General features: G+C 46.0%; 1 long non-coding RNA gene across 1 annotated transcript; it reads right to left on the bottom strand.

Moving 5' to 3' along the window:
• Positions 1–3,512: 3,512 nt before the first annotated feature.
• On the bottom strand, positions 3,513–10,883 carry LOC134909559 (uncharacterized). Its single transcript, XR_010175969.1, has 2 exons — positions 7,469–10,883; positions 3,513–3,975 (listed from the first exon to the last, which is right to left on the bottom strand). It is a non-coding gene; the product is annotated as an uncharacterized LOC134909559 (long non-coding RNA).
• Between the last annotated feature and the right edge of the window lie 4,603 nt (positions 10,884–15,486).

Here is a 15,486-nt window from a genome sequence, read left to right as displayed (position 1 = left end):
GAAACACAGCCAACAGCACCACAACGCACCCACCTAGTGGCCTGTTCTCGACCCAGACTCGTGGATTTTAGTATTCAGCCCTATAGCAATACAGACAAAAATCCATGAATCTGGAACTGGAAGTACTGTAAGCGGCATATAGCCGCACCTACTCGCACCATGAGACACAAAGTTTCCTGAATTGACCACAACGTTTAGTGAGGGCATGCCAAGGGTGTGTAGATGGAAGCCTTGCATGAGGTATGGGGCAGGTTGTATGCAGATAAGGAAGACAGCTATTTCAAGAAGCAGATGGATGGGTTGGTGCCAGTGGTAAATTTAGGGGTTAGGCACAACAATTATCGGCTGTCCTCCATCATGTCACTGCTCACTTCATGTTGGAGCCGCCTGACTGCCAAAGCAGCACCGACCTCACTTCCGCTCCACCACCACAATTTACTGACCATTGCCTCCTCTACCTCACCAGTATCAAAATAAATGACAAAAACATAAAAGAGTAACCTGGCTTCATCTGGCCATCGGACTAGAAGAGCTCTCATACATCTGAGCATGCTGTGCGACCCCCCCCCCCCCCACCTCCTCCAAGTGTCACTTCTAGGCACGTGCCTCATGAAGTAACACCTTAATATAATTTTACAGACTAGGTATTTACTAGACAGAGCTCTGGCAAATCAAATAATAGGAAGGATGAACATACTACTTTTATTTTTTATAACAATAGATTTCAGGATTCCATAGAAAAGGACTATGGGGGTAATTCCAAGTTGATCCCAGCAGGAATTTAGTTAGCAGTTGGGCAAAACCATGTGCACTGCAGGGGAGGCAGATTTAACATGTGCAGAGAGAGTTAGATTTGGGGGGGTTATTTTATTTCTGTGCAGGGTAAATACTGGCTCTTTATTTTTACACTGCAAATTAGATTGCAGATTGAACACACCCCACCCAAATCTATCTCTCTCTGCACATGTTAAATCTGCCTCCCCTGCAGTGCACATGGTTTTGCCCAATTGCTAACAAAATTCCTGCTGCAATCAACTTGGAATTACCCCCTATGTAAGCTTAGAATCACTTGCGAGTGCTAGCTAACTCCTACTTTACTGTAATATAAAGAAGGAAAAAATTAGGCTCTTTAAAACCCACTATAAAGCCACATTGAGATAATGGACTTCACAGTTCATAAAAAATACATTGCAGAAGCCAATATCATTAATGTCAGGAGTAAATTATTTGAGATTGCTGAAATTGGGTGGTATTTACATAAAAATAAAGGACATTTAAAATGCGAAATTATTTACTGTATACAAGGTCAACGAAGTACAAAACAAAATAGCTTTATATCCAAGAACAATTGAAAGGACAATAGCACATCTTTTGAAATTAGCTTGTAGTTGATTTAAATGAACAGGAATTCTAAGACCATCCTTGTAGAGATCATCACACAACGTTGCCTCTTAAACTATATGAGGGCATTTATCAGTTATGACTAATTACATTGCACTGGAATCCAATACATCCTGTTTTTCTTATAGGGTTCCTACCTTGAATTTTACAATTCCCAGACAGGGGGCATGACCAGGTTACATGGTCAAAACTGCAGCAAAGCTACAATCATTTTAGAATTCAGGCCATTATATAACCAGTCTAATAAAGAGCCCCCTTATGTCCCCTTTATATGCCTCAGAGCTCCCTCATGTCCATGTATGTGCCTCAGAGCCCCATCTTGCCCCTTGATATGCGTCACTCAGAGCCCCCTCATTTCCTTTTATATGCTACAGAGACCCTTCATGCCCCTATTTATATGCTTAGCTCTCATAGTGATTAATATTGTGGTATGTCTCCTAAAATAAGATTGCCACTATTATGATGTCTGTGGGAACTCCAAGCCCCAAGATGATGCTTACTAAAGTCACATGAAATAATCACCAAGACAATTAATCTGGGTGTGAGAGGCAAGAGAGCATGTGCAGGCCCATAATCCTTGTAATGAGGTTATGGAACCCACAGAACTTTTGATATTAGGATAATCCCCCCACATGTGGAATATTGAGATCTACAAGTGGCAGTTCTGAAATGCTCAGGAAAAGATAGCATTGACACATGAAGGCGCAAATTGTCCTCTCTTAATTCCTGGACTTTCATGTTGAGCTTTAGCTTTTCGTTAATGACTAAGGGGGTAATTCTAAGTTGATCGCAGCAGCAAATTTGTTAGCAGTTGGGCAAAACCATGTGCACTGTAGGGGGGGGGGGGGGGCAGATATAACATTTGCAGAGAGAGTTAGGTTTGGGTTGGTTATTGTTTCTGTGCAGGGTAAATACTAGCTGCTTTATTTTTACTTCAATTTCGATTTCAGTTTGAACATACCCCTCCCAAATCTAACTCTCGCTGCACATGTTATATCTGCCCCCCTACAGTGCACATGATTTTGCCCAACTGCTAACAAATTTGCTGCTGTGATCAACTCTGAATTACCCCCTAAGACATAGTAGAATGTAGAGATGAGGCTGGCAGAGTCAGTTTTGCAAAGGCCCCTATGACTCTAAAGTAGGGGGATTGGAAATCGTTCAAAATGCATAAATTGAATTCTAATTTGCGTATACATTTTCAATATTAATACAAGCAAGAAGAGGGCAATGAAAGCATTATTGAAGTCCACTGAAGTTTGGAAAAAGCTGAAACCAGCCTATATCAGGCAAACTATGTATATCATATGAAGTGCATTTTTGAATGCTTTGTAGTTTAGGCAAGGAACGTATGGATTATCAAAAAGGGGACTTATTCTCACCAAAAATGAAAATGCATGACAGCTGACCCAGATTCCAAAGAAAACCTTTAGAATTGGAGGAAGCAATACTGTGGAAGGACCATAGCTGGGGCTAATCGAACATAATGTATGGCAGGAATGTTATATGGGCTAATTCTCTTTCTTTGATGTTCTGTCAATCTTGCTGTTACCTATCTGGAGTTGTGGACATCCCTGTTTGCCTCTACTGCTGCCTTTCCATTTCTCTGTCTGTGACTCATTGGACCGTCGCTACAAGCACAACACTGCTGACCCTGCTGCTACTCTCGGAGCTGTGATCTTTCATCTCCCAACTGAATAACTTCCATACCACATGGAGGACAGATAATCTATATACGTCCTAGTTCCAACCTACTACTACTGCTGTGCTCCTGCTAGATTCTTGCTGGCTCAAACCTGCGGGTATCAACATTCTTTAGGCGTTCAGGGAGCAAGAGAAAAAATGGATTTAGATGCTTTGTTCAGTGCGCATTAGTTTAGAGCAGCTTAGTTGTGTACTACGGTAACCTCGAGGTAACTCTCTAACTAATACCTCCAACCCCCACTGGTGGGATAAGCATGCAAAGAAAAAATGGTACCAGTACATATGCCAAGCGCGTCAGATGGAGCTCCAAGGGCCACTAGTATCGGTAGTCCTCATATGTAAATTTTCCCAAAAGAAATGAAAAAAGTGCATATAGTGAAGCACAATTTTTTAAATATACGTGGGGATTTTAGTGGTTAAAAAACATTTATTAAACACATATAAAAACATCAATTCCCACACGGTTAAAAGTATAATGGCAGTAGTAAGAGTGACACAAAGTGCAGTCTGTCTAGCAGCAATAGGAGTATCCACACAAGGAGTCCAAATGGACAATTACCAGCATTAGATGAGAAGAGTGCATATAAGTATAATGTCCACGGCAACTGCAACAACTCCTTCACCTCCCCTGTGGTAGGACGTCCAGAATCTGCTTTCAGTGATCCAGTTGATATAGCCAGGGAGCAAGAGGTTTGGTGATTGTCTCCCGCGTATGATGCCAACTTATATTCTTGAGTGCCAGCTACGAGTCCAGATATGTCAGGGTTGTATCGACAAGGGGGATCCCTGAAGTGTGCCCTTTAAAATCCAGAATGGAGAAGCTAATCTATTTACGATAACATCTGCCAAAGGTTTAAATTAGCTATGATTCTGTGGAGGAAGGGACAAGTAAAGCCAATTTCACGTGATGTATACAGCAAAATAGTACAGTTGACTCTAACTAAAGCCTTCTGCTTGTCTAAGATCATCATTCTTTCTTAGAAAGATAGGAAGGAGACCAGCTTTGATTGTACAAGTCTGAATAATAGTCTCAAAGGCAATTATCCATGACTGGGAGTCAAAAATCAAGGAACGCAAAGAATTTTTGAGTGATATAATTCTATTGCAAGTACATTTATTGCATAAAAAGACAGGTCAAAATAGAATCCATCCTGTTGCCTCTCATAAAAATTTATTTTGTAAGTAGAGGAGAGTCTTAGCCACTTTATGGTTCTCCTTTAAAAGTAAGTAAATTCAGTTCCTCAAGATCTAGATAAATACACTTTTGGGATGTTTGCTCCACTGCAACTAAGATGGTCCCCTAGAAGATTACTCCCTGATCAATAGGTCTGTATCTGTAGAGTAGAAAATTATCTCAAAAGAGAATCACTGAGATGCCAGCAAGGTTGTGTGGGTTGCCAGGCAAAAAGTCTAATTGAATTGGGATCAATTAATAATTTGACAAAGAAACCAGGATCTATAGCCACAGTCTTGGGCAATAGGGTGGAAAAATGATCTATAAGGAACATATCTATATACAAATAGAGTATACGGGGTGATTGCAAAGGTTATACTATTAAGCTGTGGGGGGGGGGGGGGGGGTGAACTAATGCTGAAGTGACAGATGTTAGATTAACTTTACATACAAGTATTACATCATGGGAAATCGACTTCAGAGTATTCAATCTGAATTGGTTCTGAATTATGGAGAATAGTAACACTCTTGTTTTTTGTGAAGGCTCTGGCATGACAATATAAACCATTAAGTGCTTAAAATATTGTAAAGTGGTGGGAAACAGGGAAAGTTAGGGGAAACAGGATATATGGGAGAGGGTTGGTGGGAGTACGGGCAAAGAGCAATTCCTGAAGTATCGGGCAGAGAGCAATTCCTGAAGTATCAGGCAGTACAACAATCCAGCATGTAGCTGTGACACAGTCGTAGAAGAGGCTTGTTGGTCCTGGGATTGTTAGTTGCTCATGTTTGAACTGTGGACTTGGACAGTAACGGTGATCAAAGCTCATCAGTTTTTATAGTAAGGATATAACTACTTAATTAGGCTGATCAGGCTGAAGACTAGAGTACCAAGCCATGGGAGACATCAGCTGCACCATTAACCCATCTACCATATTTTGTTACTAGTTGAACTACTTAATGACACCGTCATGGGCCTAGCTCCCAGCAGCTTTTGGGCCACAGATATCTTCTAAGCACGCCGTATGGATGCAATGTTGCCATAGTGAGCAGATAAGTGGGGACAAGCCACAAGGACTACATAACTTGCACTTGTCTTTTCCTAGAGCATGCAGGAGTCTAAAGAGCGTTAGTGCAAGCTAGTTAGTTCACCCTACATATAAGCGCTGATTTTTTTTTTAAATCAAGTGGGAGGGATGGGGGTTTCAACGTCTCTCCCATAGATCAGAGGAGCGGCGCCTGCGGCCGAACACGGAGGGCAGCAGCGGTCTGAAATCAAGAGCGGGGATTGTTAGTATTAATTTTTAAATTTTTTGTAAGCGGCACAACTCTACTGGGGGCAATACTGAGGGCACAAACTAGGGGGCACAACTCTACTGGGGACAATACTGAGGGCACAAACTAGGGGGCACAACTCTACTGGGGACACTACTACTGGGGGCATAACTGACCGTGCCCTTTCATGAAGCCACGCCCCTATATTTTTACCCGGGCGCCACAAGGGTTAGATGGATATCAGGTATGGCGAAAGAGAGAGAGAGAAAAAAGAGTAGACCCAGGAGTAACAGTGTAACCAGCTCTGCAATTTGACCACAAAATTGTGCATGTTTTATACACAATTTGTGCATTAAACTTTCATATTTCTTCCCCAACATTACATCGTAGAATGAATTGACAGATATCCCGTCCAGCAGCTCTGTTCATTGGGGGTCATTCTCACCCAGTCGCACGCAGCAGTTTGTCGCAGCGGTGCGAACATGTCAGAACTGCGCATGCTCGGTGGATGCATTGTGCACGTGCGTCGTTGTCCGGTGACAGCAGCGCTGCCAGCGAAAAAAGTGATCGCAGCGGCGATCGCAAGAAGACTGACAGGCGGGACGCGTCTCGGGGCGTCAACTGACCGTTTTCCAGGTGTGGTGAGGCGAACGCAGGCGTGTCCAGGCGGATGTCTGACGTCAATTCCGGAACCTTCGCCGCTGGATCCGTCGCACAGGGTAAGTAAGTCTGACCCTGGTCTTGTTTTACAGGAAACTTTTTTAGCATAGCAGGGCTGCACAAGCGATCGCAGCCCTGCTATGCTAAAATACACTCCCCCATAGGCGGCGTCAAGTTGATCGCACGAGCAGCAAAAAGTTGCTACGTGCGATCAACTCGGAATGAGGGCCATAGGACATACAGTCAGTGAAATGTTAGTTTACAAATAGTTTGGTATTGCACAGCCTGGTGAGGCTAAAATGAAGGACCGGATGTAATGAAGTCTGAGTTGGCCAGAGGTGCGGGATACTGTCCGAAAGTGGATGGTTTTTTAAAAATGGCAATCATGTACAAGGCAAAACCATGACTTTCACATGATTGACGCTTTAAAAAATGTCCAAGTTCAGCTTGGAAACTCGCACCGCAGGCCAACTCGAAACTTCATTTCATCTGGCCCGAAGATCGTATCACTTAGAAGACACGTCTGCAACCTGCACTGTTACAGAATGAAACTCAGGGCCTTATTCAGCTTCAGTTGCAAAATCACAAATTGTCTGATTATCGGATTGCGCATACTCTGCGACTGCAATGCAAAATGCTCCTGCAATGCGATTGCATAGTTATTGCCAGGTAGTGACCATTAGTGGGCGGTAACATGACGTTTGTGGAGAGTGGTTTGGAAAACGCAGGCGTGTCATGGCTGTTTCAGGGGCATGAATCTGACGTCAGCTGCAATTGCAAACATGGCGCCGCATATATCCTGCGTAGGCATGGGTCAACCTGCATTGTCGGTGTCCAATGGTTCCCTTTTTATGCATATGCATTGCACTCATGCGAATGCAGCTGTGGACGTCTTTTTCCTTTCTGGGCGGCTCTTCACATGCAGTTTTTAGAAGCAGGATTGAGAAAATCGCAATTTCTGTCTCAGTAGTGATCCAAACTCATCTATCATTGCAAATCCTACATTCTCTGTTCTATAAACCATGCGTATGAGAATATTCTACAAAAAATAGTGGTTGGATATGAATGACCGGCGGTCGGGATGCCAGTGTTCAGTACACCAACGCCAGCATCCCAACAACCGAAATCCTGACAGGGGTGAGGTAGGGCTAATCTCTCCTCTCCCTCCCCCATTGTTGCCTAAACCTAACCCCCACCCCCACTTTCCTGTAGCCTAAACCTAACCTCCCTGGGTGGCGCCTAAACCTATGTACTCACAGTTCGGATGCCAGCTGTTGGGATTTCAGCGTCCGTGTCCTGAGCTTTCCTAGATTCCAGTGTCCGTATTCCGACTGCTGGGTTCCCGGCAGCCAGCATCTTGACCGGATCCTGAAACCAGCAGTTGCAGCTGTAGAAAATGAGCAGTAATCATGTCTGCACCAGATCTGTGAAATGTACATGTGCTTGCACCATAAGAGTAGGTAACACCTACAAGGGTACATCTGGATGTACCCTTAAATTCACTTCATGTTCAGGGAGCTCCTCTGTTGTAACTCTCCAGTAATCACCCAGCCTGCCTCCCATTTCACAAATTCTCCTACACACACTCCCAACCTCATTCACAATGTGTTACACAGCTGGCGTGCTGGCTCTCACAAAAAATAGGATTTTAATTACCTACCGGTAAATCCTTTTCTCGTAGTCCGTAGAGGATACTGGGGTCCACATTAATACCATGGGGTATAGACGGGTCCACTAGGAGCCTTGGGCACTTTAAGAAATCAATAGTGTGCACTGGCTCCTCCCTCTATGCCCCTCCCACCAGACTCAGTCTAGAAACTGTGCCCGAGGAGACGAACATATCCTGAGGAAGGTTGTAACAGAACAGTGATGAGATTCGAACCAGCACACACAAACAAGAGGAAAGACATGCTAACCAACTTGAACAGGAACAGGAACAGCAAGAGCTGAACCAACAACATTACTTAACAAAGTAACAGTGCAGGAAAAAGAGGCACTCGGCGGGCGCCCAGTATCCTCTACGACTACGAGAAAAGGATTTACCGGTAGGTAATTAAAATCCTATTTTCTCTTACGTCCTAGAGGAAACTGGGGTCCATATTAGTACCATGGGGATGTACCAAAGCTCCCAAATCAGGTGGGAGAGTGCTGAGGTTCCTGCAGAACTGTTTGACCAAACTGAAGGTCCTCAGAGGCCAAAGTATTGGACTTGTAGAACTCAGCAAACGTGTTCGAACCCGACCAAGTAGCTGCTCGGCAGAGCTGTAAAGCAGAGACACCCCGTGCAGTCGACCAGGAAGAACCCACCGACCTAGTAGAGTGGGCCTGTACTTTAGGAACCGGCAATCCTGCCGATGAATAAGATGCTGGATAGTAAGCCTGATCCAGCGAACAATAGACTGCTTTGAAGTAGGACACCCAATCTTCTTGGGATCATAGAGAACAAATAGCGAGTCAGATTTCCTGTGACGAGCTGTCCGCTTCACATAGATTTTCAAAGCTCTCACAATATCCAAGGACTTTGAGGTAGCAGAGGTGTTAGTAAGCACCGGAACCACAATAGGTTGGTTGATATGAAACGCAGACACCACCTTAGGAAGAAATTGCTGACGAGTTTTGAGTACAGCTCTATCTTATGAAAAATCAAATAGGGGCTTTTGTGAGACAACGCCCCCAGTTCCGACACATGCCTTGCAGAAGCTAAGGCCAACAGTGTAACGGTCTTCCATGTAAGAAACTTTACGTCAACCTCCTGTAAAGGCTCAAACCATTCTGATTGTAGGAACTGCAACACCACGTAAAGATCCCAAGGTGCCGTGGGAGGCACAAAGGGCGGTTGGATGTGCAGAACCCCCTTCAAGAACGTCTGAACCTCAGGGAGGAAAGCCAATTGTTTCTGGAAGAAAATGGATTAGGCTGAAATCTGGACCTTCAAGGAGCCCAAACGTAGGCCATCCACACCCGACTGTAGAAAAAAGAGAAAACGTCCCAGCTGAAATTCCACTACAGGAAATTTCCTGTTTTCACACCATGAGACATATTTTTTCCAAATACGGTGGTAATGTTTAGACGTTACCCCTTTCCTGGCATGGATTAGGATTGGAATAACCTTGTCCAGAATGCCTTTCCGGGCTAAAATTTGTGGTTAGCAGAATCCAATTTTGAATCCCGAACCTTCGGCCCTCGGTCAGGTGAGAAGTCTGAAGCAACCACAGAAGAGAAATCCTGGCTTTTGGTGACCGACGTATCCTCTGGTGCATGTGAAGATGCGATCCGGACCATTTGTCCAGCAGAACCAGCTGGAAGGGCCTCGCATGAAACCTTCTGTACTACAGAGCCTCGTAAGAGGCGACCATCTTCCCCAGAAGGCGAATGCATAAATGCACAGATATCTGGGCTAGTTTTAGAACATCCCGCACCATCGACTGAATTACCAATGCCTTTTCCAATGGAAGGAATACCTTCTGTTCCTCCATATCCAGTATCATCCCCAGGAACAGAAGCCTCCGTGTTGGTTCCAGGTGGGATTTTGGTAGGTTCAGAATCCATCCGTGATCCTGAAGTAGTCGGGTTGAGAGGGCAATGCTGTCCAACAACCTCTCCCTAGAGATCTCTGAATTCTAATATTGTGTGGGATTTAAATCTGGTTACTGTTATCATTCAGAGTGCTGGAGGAAACAAAATGCCTTTTTTTTCTTGCTTAGAAATACCCCTCCCTTTCACCTGAATCATATCACTAAGCTAATTGAGCACCTGCCACTATATATGTCTGTTGTGAGAGGCAGAGAGGTTCCTGCATTAGGAGGAGGTGCAGGCCCTGACATGCCATATGGAGCATTATGGGGTTGCTCCAAGGTAGGTAGCTCTTAGCTTAGATATATTTAAGTAAGGAGCCATTATCATGTGGCTCCTTGCTGGTTAATCATTGACCCAGATTGTGGTAATGGAGGTGTGGGGTGTGGTGCCCCTGAATTGGCTGAGCTGGATAGCTTTAGTGTGGCATACCTTTACATTCTATTAACACTTATCATTTACTAATTTCTTTAACACTATTTCTCCATTTTAATTACATATCATTTTTGTATCAGTTTCTTTATAGCTTCAGCTTCCTAATACTAATTTATTAACACTATAGTTTTTTCACCGGTATGCTACCCTGGGCTTTCTGGCTTATGCTGGTTTTTTTGGGGTGCCACACCCTGCATCTAGATATAGTGCTAAGGACCCCAAATATATAGAGAGGCCTTGACGCGGCTTTGGGGCTTGTTCATACATTTGCGCAAATATATGTAACCGAGATCTCTGAATTCTAATATTCTGTGGGATTTAAATCTGGTTACTGTTATCATTCAGGGTGCTGGGGGAAACAAAATGCCTTTTTTTTCTTGCTTAGAAATACCCCTCCCTTTCAAGCACCTGAATGATATCACTAAGCTAATTCAGAACTTGCCACTATATATAAACCTCTCCCTGGAGGGCACTTTTATCAGCAGGTCGTCCAGGTACGTTATTATGTTCACTCCCTGCTTGCGGAGAAGAAACATCATCTCTGCCATTCAGGGCCATTTCTTGGGGCGGGCGAGCCGTGCAACCGCACAGGGCATCCGCCGCGGCACTAACTGTGGCTCCCAGCTTCCCCCTCCTCCGTCTCCCCGAGTACCCCGCTCGGGGGGCAGAGTTTCGTGGAATGACGCAGTTGCGTCGTGACATCACGACGCAACCGCGTCATTCCGTGAAACTCCGCCCCCCGAGCGGAGAACAGAGGAGGAGGGGGAACCAAGTTAGGAAGAGGGAGAGGCGGCCGGAGCGAGGAGCAAATGGTGAGGTGGACCGAAGAGCAGCAATCGCCTCTGTAAGTATTCTCTCTTTCTCTCTCTGTACCATAATGTGTAAAATGGGGACACCTGACGTAATGTGTAAAAAGGGGACACTTGCCTGCCGTAATGTGTAACTGGGGAATCTTGCCTGCCGTATTGTGTAAAATGGGAACTCTTGCCTGCCGTAATGTGGAAAATGGGGACTCTTGCCTGCCGTAATGTGGAAAATGGGGACTCTTGCCTGCCGTAATGTGTGAAATGGGGACTCTTGCCTGCCGTAATGTGTGAAATGGGGACTCTTGCCTGCCGTAATGTGGAAAATGGGGTCTCTTGCCTGCCGTACTGTGTGAAGTGGGGACTCTTGCCTGCCGTACTGTGTGAAGTGGGGACTCTTGCCTGCCGTACTGTGTGAAGTGGGGACTCTTGCCTGCCGTAATGTGGAAAATGGAGACTCTAGCCTGCCGTAATGTGGGGATTTAATGTATCAAGGGCATTGCGGTGTGTGGCATAATATGGTGCAGGGGCATTACTGTGTGGGGCTTAATATGGTAGAATTTTTTTTTTCCTATGGTGGTTGTGATCTGTTGGAGCAGAGTCAAAAACTGGACTGTGAGGTAGTATTTTCAGACGAGACCACGCCCATTTAAATGAGACCACACACCCTCACCGAGGGTTTTTTTTTTTTTTTAAAAATCTAGGTGGGGGGCACATTTTTTTTTTACGCCATTGGGGAGGGGGGGCGCATCTTTAAATCTCGCACTGGGAGCCAAATTGGCTAGAAACAGCCCTGCTGCCATTACCTTGGTGAATACTCAGTGCCGTGGAGAGACCAAATGGCAGGGCCTGAAACTGGTAGTGACAGTCCTGTAGTGCAAACCGTAGATAAGCCTGATGAGGCGGCCAAATCGGAATATGAAGGTAGGCACCCTTGATGTCCAGAGACACCAGGAATTCCCCCTCCTCCAGAGCTGAAATCACCGCTCTCAGAGACTCCACCTTGAACACCCTTAAATACGGGTTCAGTGATTTGAGGTTTAAAATGGGCCTTACCGAACCGTCCGGTTTCAGTACCACAAACCGGTTGGAGTAATAACCCTTGTTGTGTAGTTGAAGTGGAACTGGGACAATGACCCGAGTCTGTACCAGTTTTTGAATTGTTGCCTGTAAAGTTGTACTTGCTACCGGAGAAGCTGGTAAGCCTGATTTGAAGAATCTGTGAGGTGGGAGTTCCTGAAACTCCAGTCTGTATCCCTGGGTTATAAGGTCTGCGACCCAGGGATCCTGGCAAGATGTTGCACAAACGTGACTGAAATAACGTAACGGAGCTCTCACCTGTCTGTCTTCCAGGCAGTGCGGACCACCGTCATGCTGAAGGCTTTGAGGAAGCAGACTGGCAGGTCTGTTCCTGAGAACCTGCAGCTACTGGTTTTCTGGGTTTACCTCTATTACCTTTGAAGGCTGTAGAAGAACCTTTGGATTTGCCTTTAAATTTTGCTGTCCTAAAGGACTGCAGAGTTGGAGCAGAGTATATTTTCCTAGCTGGGGGTGCTGCGGAAGGAAGGTACGTAGACTTTCCCACCGTAGCCTTGGGGGAGTCCGCACTGGTGGGGGCACGTCTTCGACTTTTCAGTCAGGCCTGGGTCAGTTCGGACCTGAATCCCTGGGTGTTGGAAATAATTTCCCAGGGTTACAAATTGGAATTCGAGGAGGTGCCCCCGCGCCGATTTTTCAAATCGGCCCTACCAGCTTCCACATCGGAAAGGGATGTAGTGTTAGCTGCAATTCAAACGCTGTGTATACAGCAAGTGATAATCAAGGTTCCCCTGCACCAGCAGGGAAGAGGTTACTATTCAACCCTATTTGTGGTCCCGAAACCAGACGGTACGGTCAGACAGATTTTGAATCTGAAATCCCTAAACCTGTACATAAAAAGATTCAAAATTCAAAATGGAATCTCTCAGAGCAATAATAGCGAACTTGGAGGAGGGGGAGTTTATGTTGTCTCTGGACATAAGGGATGCGTACCTTCATGTCCCCATATATGCCCCACATCAGGAATACCTGAGATTCGCTGTACAGGATTGTCATTACCAATTTCAGACGTTGCCGTTTGGACTTTCCACGGCCCCGAGGATTTTCACCAAGATAATGGTGGAAATGATGGTGGTCCCGCACAAGCATGAAGTCACAATTATCCCATACTTGGACGATCTCCTGATAAAAGCAAGGTCAAGAGAGAAATTGCTGAGCAGTGTGGCGCTCTCTCTGAGAGTACTCCAGCAACACGGTTGGATTCTAAATTTACCGAAGTCACAGTTGATCCCGACAACTCGACTACCGTTCCTAGGTATGATACTGGATACGGAACAAATGAAGGTCTTCCTCCCAATAGAGAAAGGCCAAGATATCCAGAACATGGTCAGAGATCTGCTAAAACCGAAAAGGGTGTCAGTTCACCAATGCACTCGAGTTCTGGGTAAAATAGTGGCGGCCTACGAGGCCATTCCCTTCGGAAGGTTCCATGCAAGGACTTTTCAATGGGACCTTCTGGACAAGTGGTCCGGGTCCCATCTGCATTTACATCGGAAAATAACTCTGTCCCCAGGAACCAGAGTGTCCCTCCTGTGGTGGTTGCAAAGGGCTCACCTGCTGGAGGGTCGCCGGTTCGGGATTCAGGACTGGATCCTGGTTACCACGGACGCGAGCCTCCGAGGATGGGGAGCGGTCACACAGGGAAAGACTTTTCAGGGTCTTTGGTCAGACCAGGAGTCCTGTCTACACATCAATGTGTTGGAACTCAGGGCCATTTACAACGGCCTTCGACAAGCGGAGAGTCTTCTTCGAAACCTTCCGGTTCGGATTCAAACAGACAATGTCACAGCAGTGGCTCATGTGAACCGCCAAGGCAGGACAAGAAGCAGAGTCGCGATGGCGGAAGCCACAAGGATCCTTCGCTGGGCGGAAAGTCATGTAAGCGCTCTGTCGGCTGTCTTCATTCCGGGAGTGGACAACTGGGAAGCAGACTTCCTCAGCAGACACGATCTCCATCCAGGAGAGTGGGGACTTCATCAAGAAGTCTTTGCAGACGTAACACGTCTTTGGGGAACTCCTCAAATAGACATGATGGCGTCACGCCTCAACAAAAAACTTCGGCGGTATTGCGCCAGGTCTCGGGACCCTCAGGCAGTAGACGCACTGGTAACACCGTGGGTGTTCGAATCGGTTTACGTGTTCCCTCCTCTTCCTCTCATCACGAAAGTGTTGAGGATCATAAGTCGATGAAGAGTACAGACGATTATCGTTGTCCCAGACTGGTCTCGAAGGGCTTGGTACTCGGAACTACAAGAGATGCTCACAGGAGACCCCTGGCCTCTTCCTCTGAGGGAAGACCTGTTGCAGCAGGGGCCCTGTGTATTTCAAGACTTACCACGGTTACGTTTGACGGCATGGCGGTTGAACGCCGAATCCTAGCAAAAAAGGGGATTCCGGAAGAGGTCATCCCTACTTTAAATAAGAATTTACTTACCGATAATTCTATTTCTCGGAGTCCGTAGTGGATGCTGGGGTTCCTGAAAGGACCATGGGGGGATAGCGGCTCCGCAGGAGACAGGGCACAAAAAGTAAAGCTTTAGGATCAGGTGGTGTGCACTGGCTCCTCCCCCTATGACCCTCCTCCAAGCCTCAGTTAGGTACTGTGCCCGGACGAGCGTACACAATAAGGAAGGATTTATGAATCCCGGGTAAGACTCATACCAGCCACACCAATCACACTGTACAACCTGTGATCTGAACCCAGTTAACAGTATGATAACAGCGGAGCCTCTGAAAAGATGGCTCACAACAATAATAACCCGATTTTTGTAACTATGTACAAGTAATGCAGATAATCCGCACTTGGGATGGGCGCCCAGCATCCACTACGGACTCCGAGAAATAGAATTATCGGTAAGTAAATTCTTATTTTCTCTATCGTCCTAGTGGATGCTGGGGTTCCTGAAAGGACCATGGGGATTATACCAAAGCTCCCAAACGGGCGGGAGAGTGCGGATGACTCTGCAGCACCGAATGAGAGAACTCCAGGTCCTCCTTAGCCAGGGTATCAAATTTGTAGGATTTTACAAACGTGTTTGCCCCTGACTAAATAGCCGCTCGGCAAAGTTGTAAAGCCGAGACCCCTCGGGCAGCCGCCCAAGATGAGCCCACCTTCCTTGTGGAATGGGCATTTACATATTTTGGCTGTGGCAGGCCTGCCACAGAATGTGCAAGCTGAATTGTATTACACATCCAACTAGCAAAAGTCTGCTTAAAAGCAAGAGCACCCAGTTTGTTGGGTGCATACAGGATAACAGCAAGTCAGTTTTCCTGACTCCAGCCGTCCTGGAACCTATATTTTCAGGGCCCTGACCACATCTAGCAACTTGGAGTCCTCCAAGTCCCTAGTAGGCGCAAGACACCACA

This window comes from Pseudophryne corroboree, chromosome 4 (genome assembly GCF_028390025.1).
Source record: "Pseudophryne corroboree isolate aPseCor3 chromosome 4, aPseCor3.hap2, whole genome shotgun sequence".
In the NCBI taxonomy this organism is placed as follows: domain Eukaryota; kingdom Metazoa; phylum Chordata; class Amphibia; order Anura; family Myobatrachidae; genus Pseudophryne; species Pseudophryne corroboree.
This window is presented reverse-complemented; position numbering and strand designations above follow the sequence as displayed.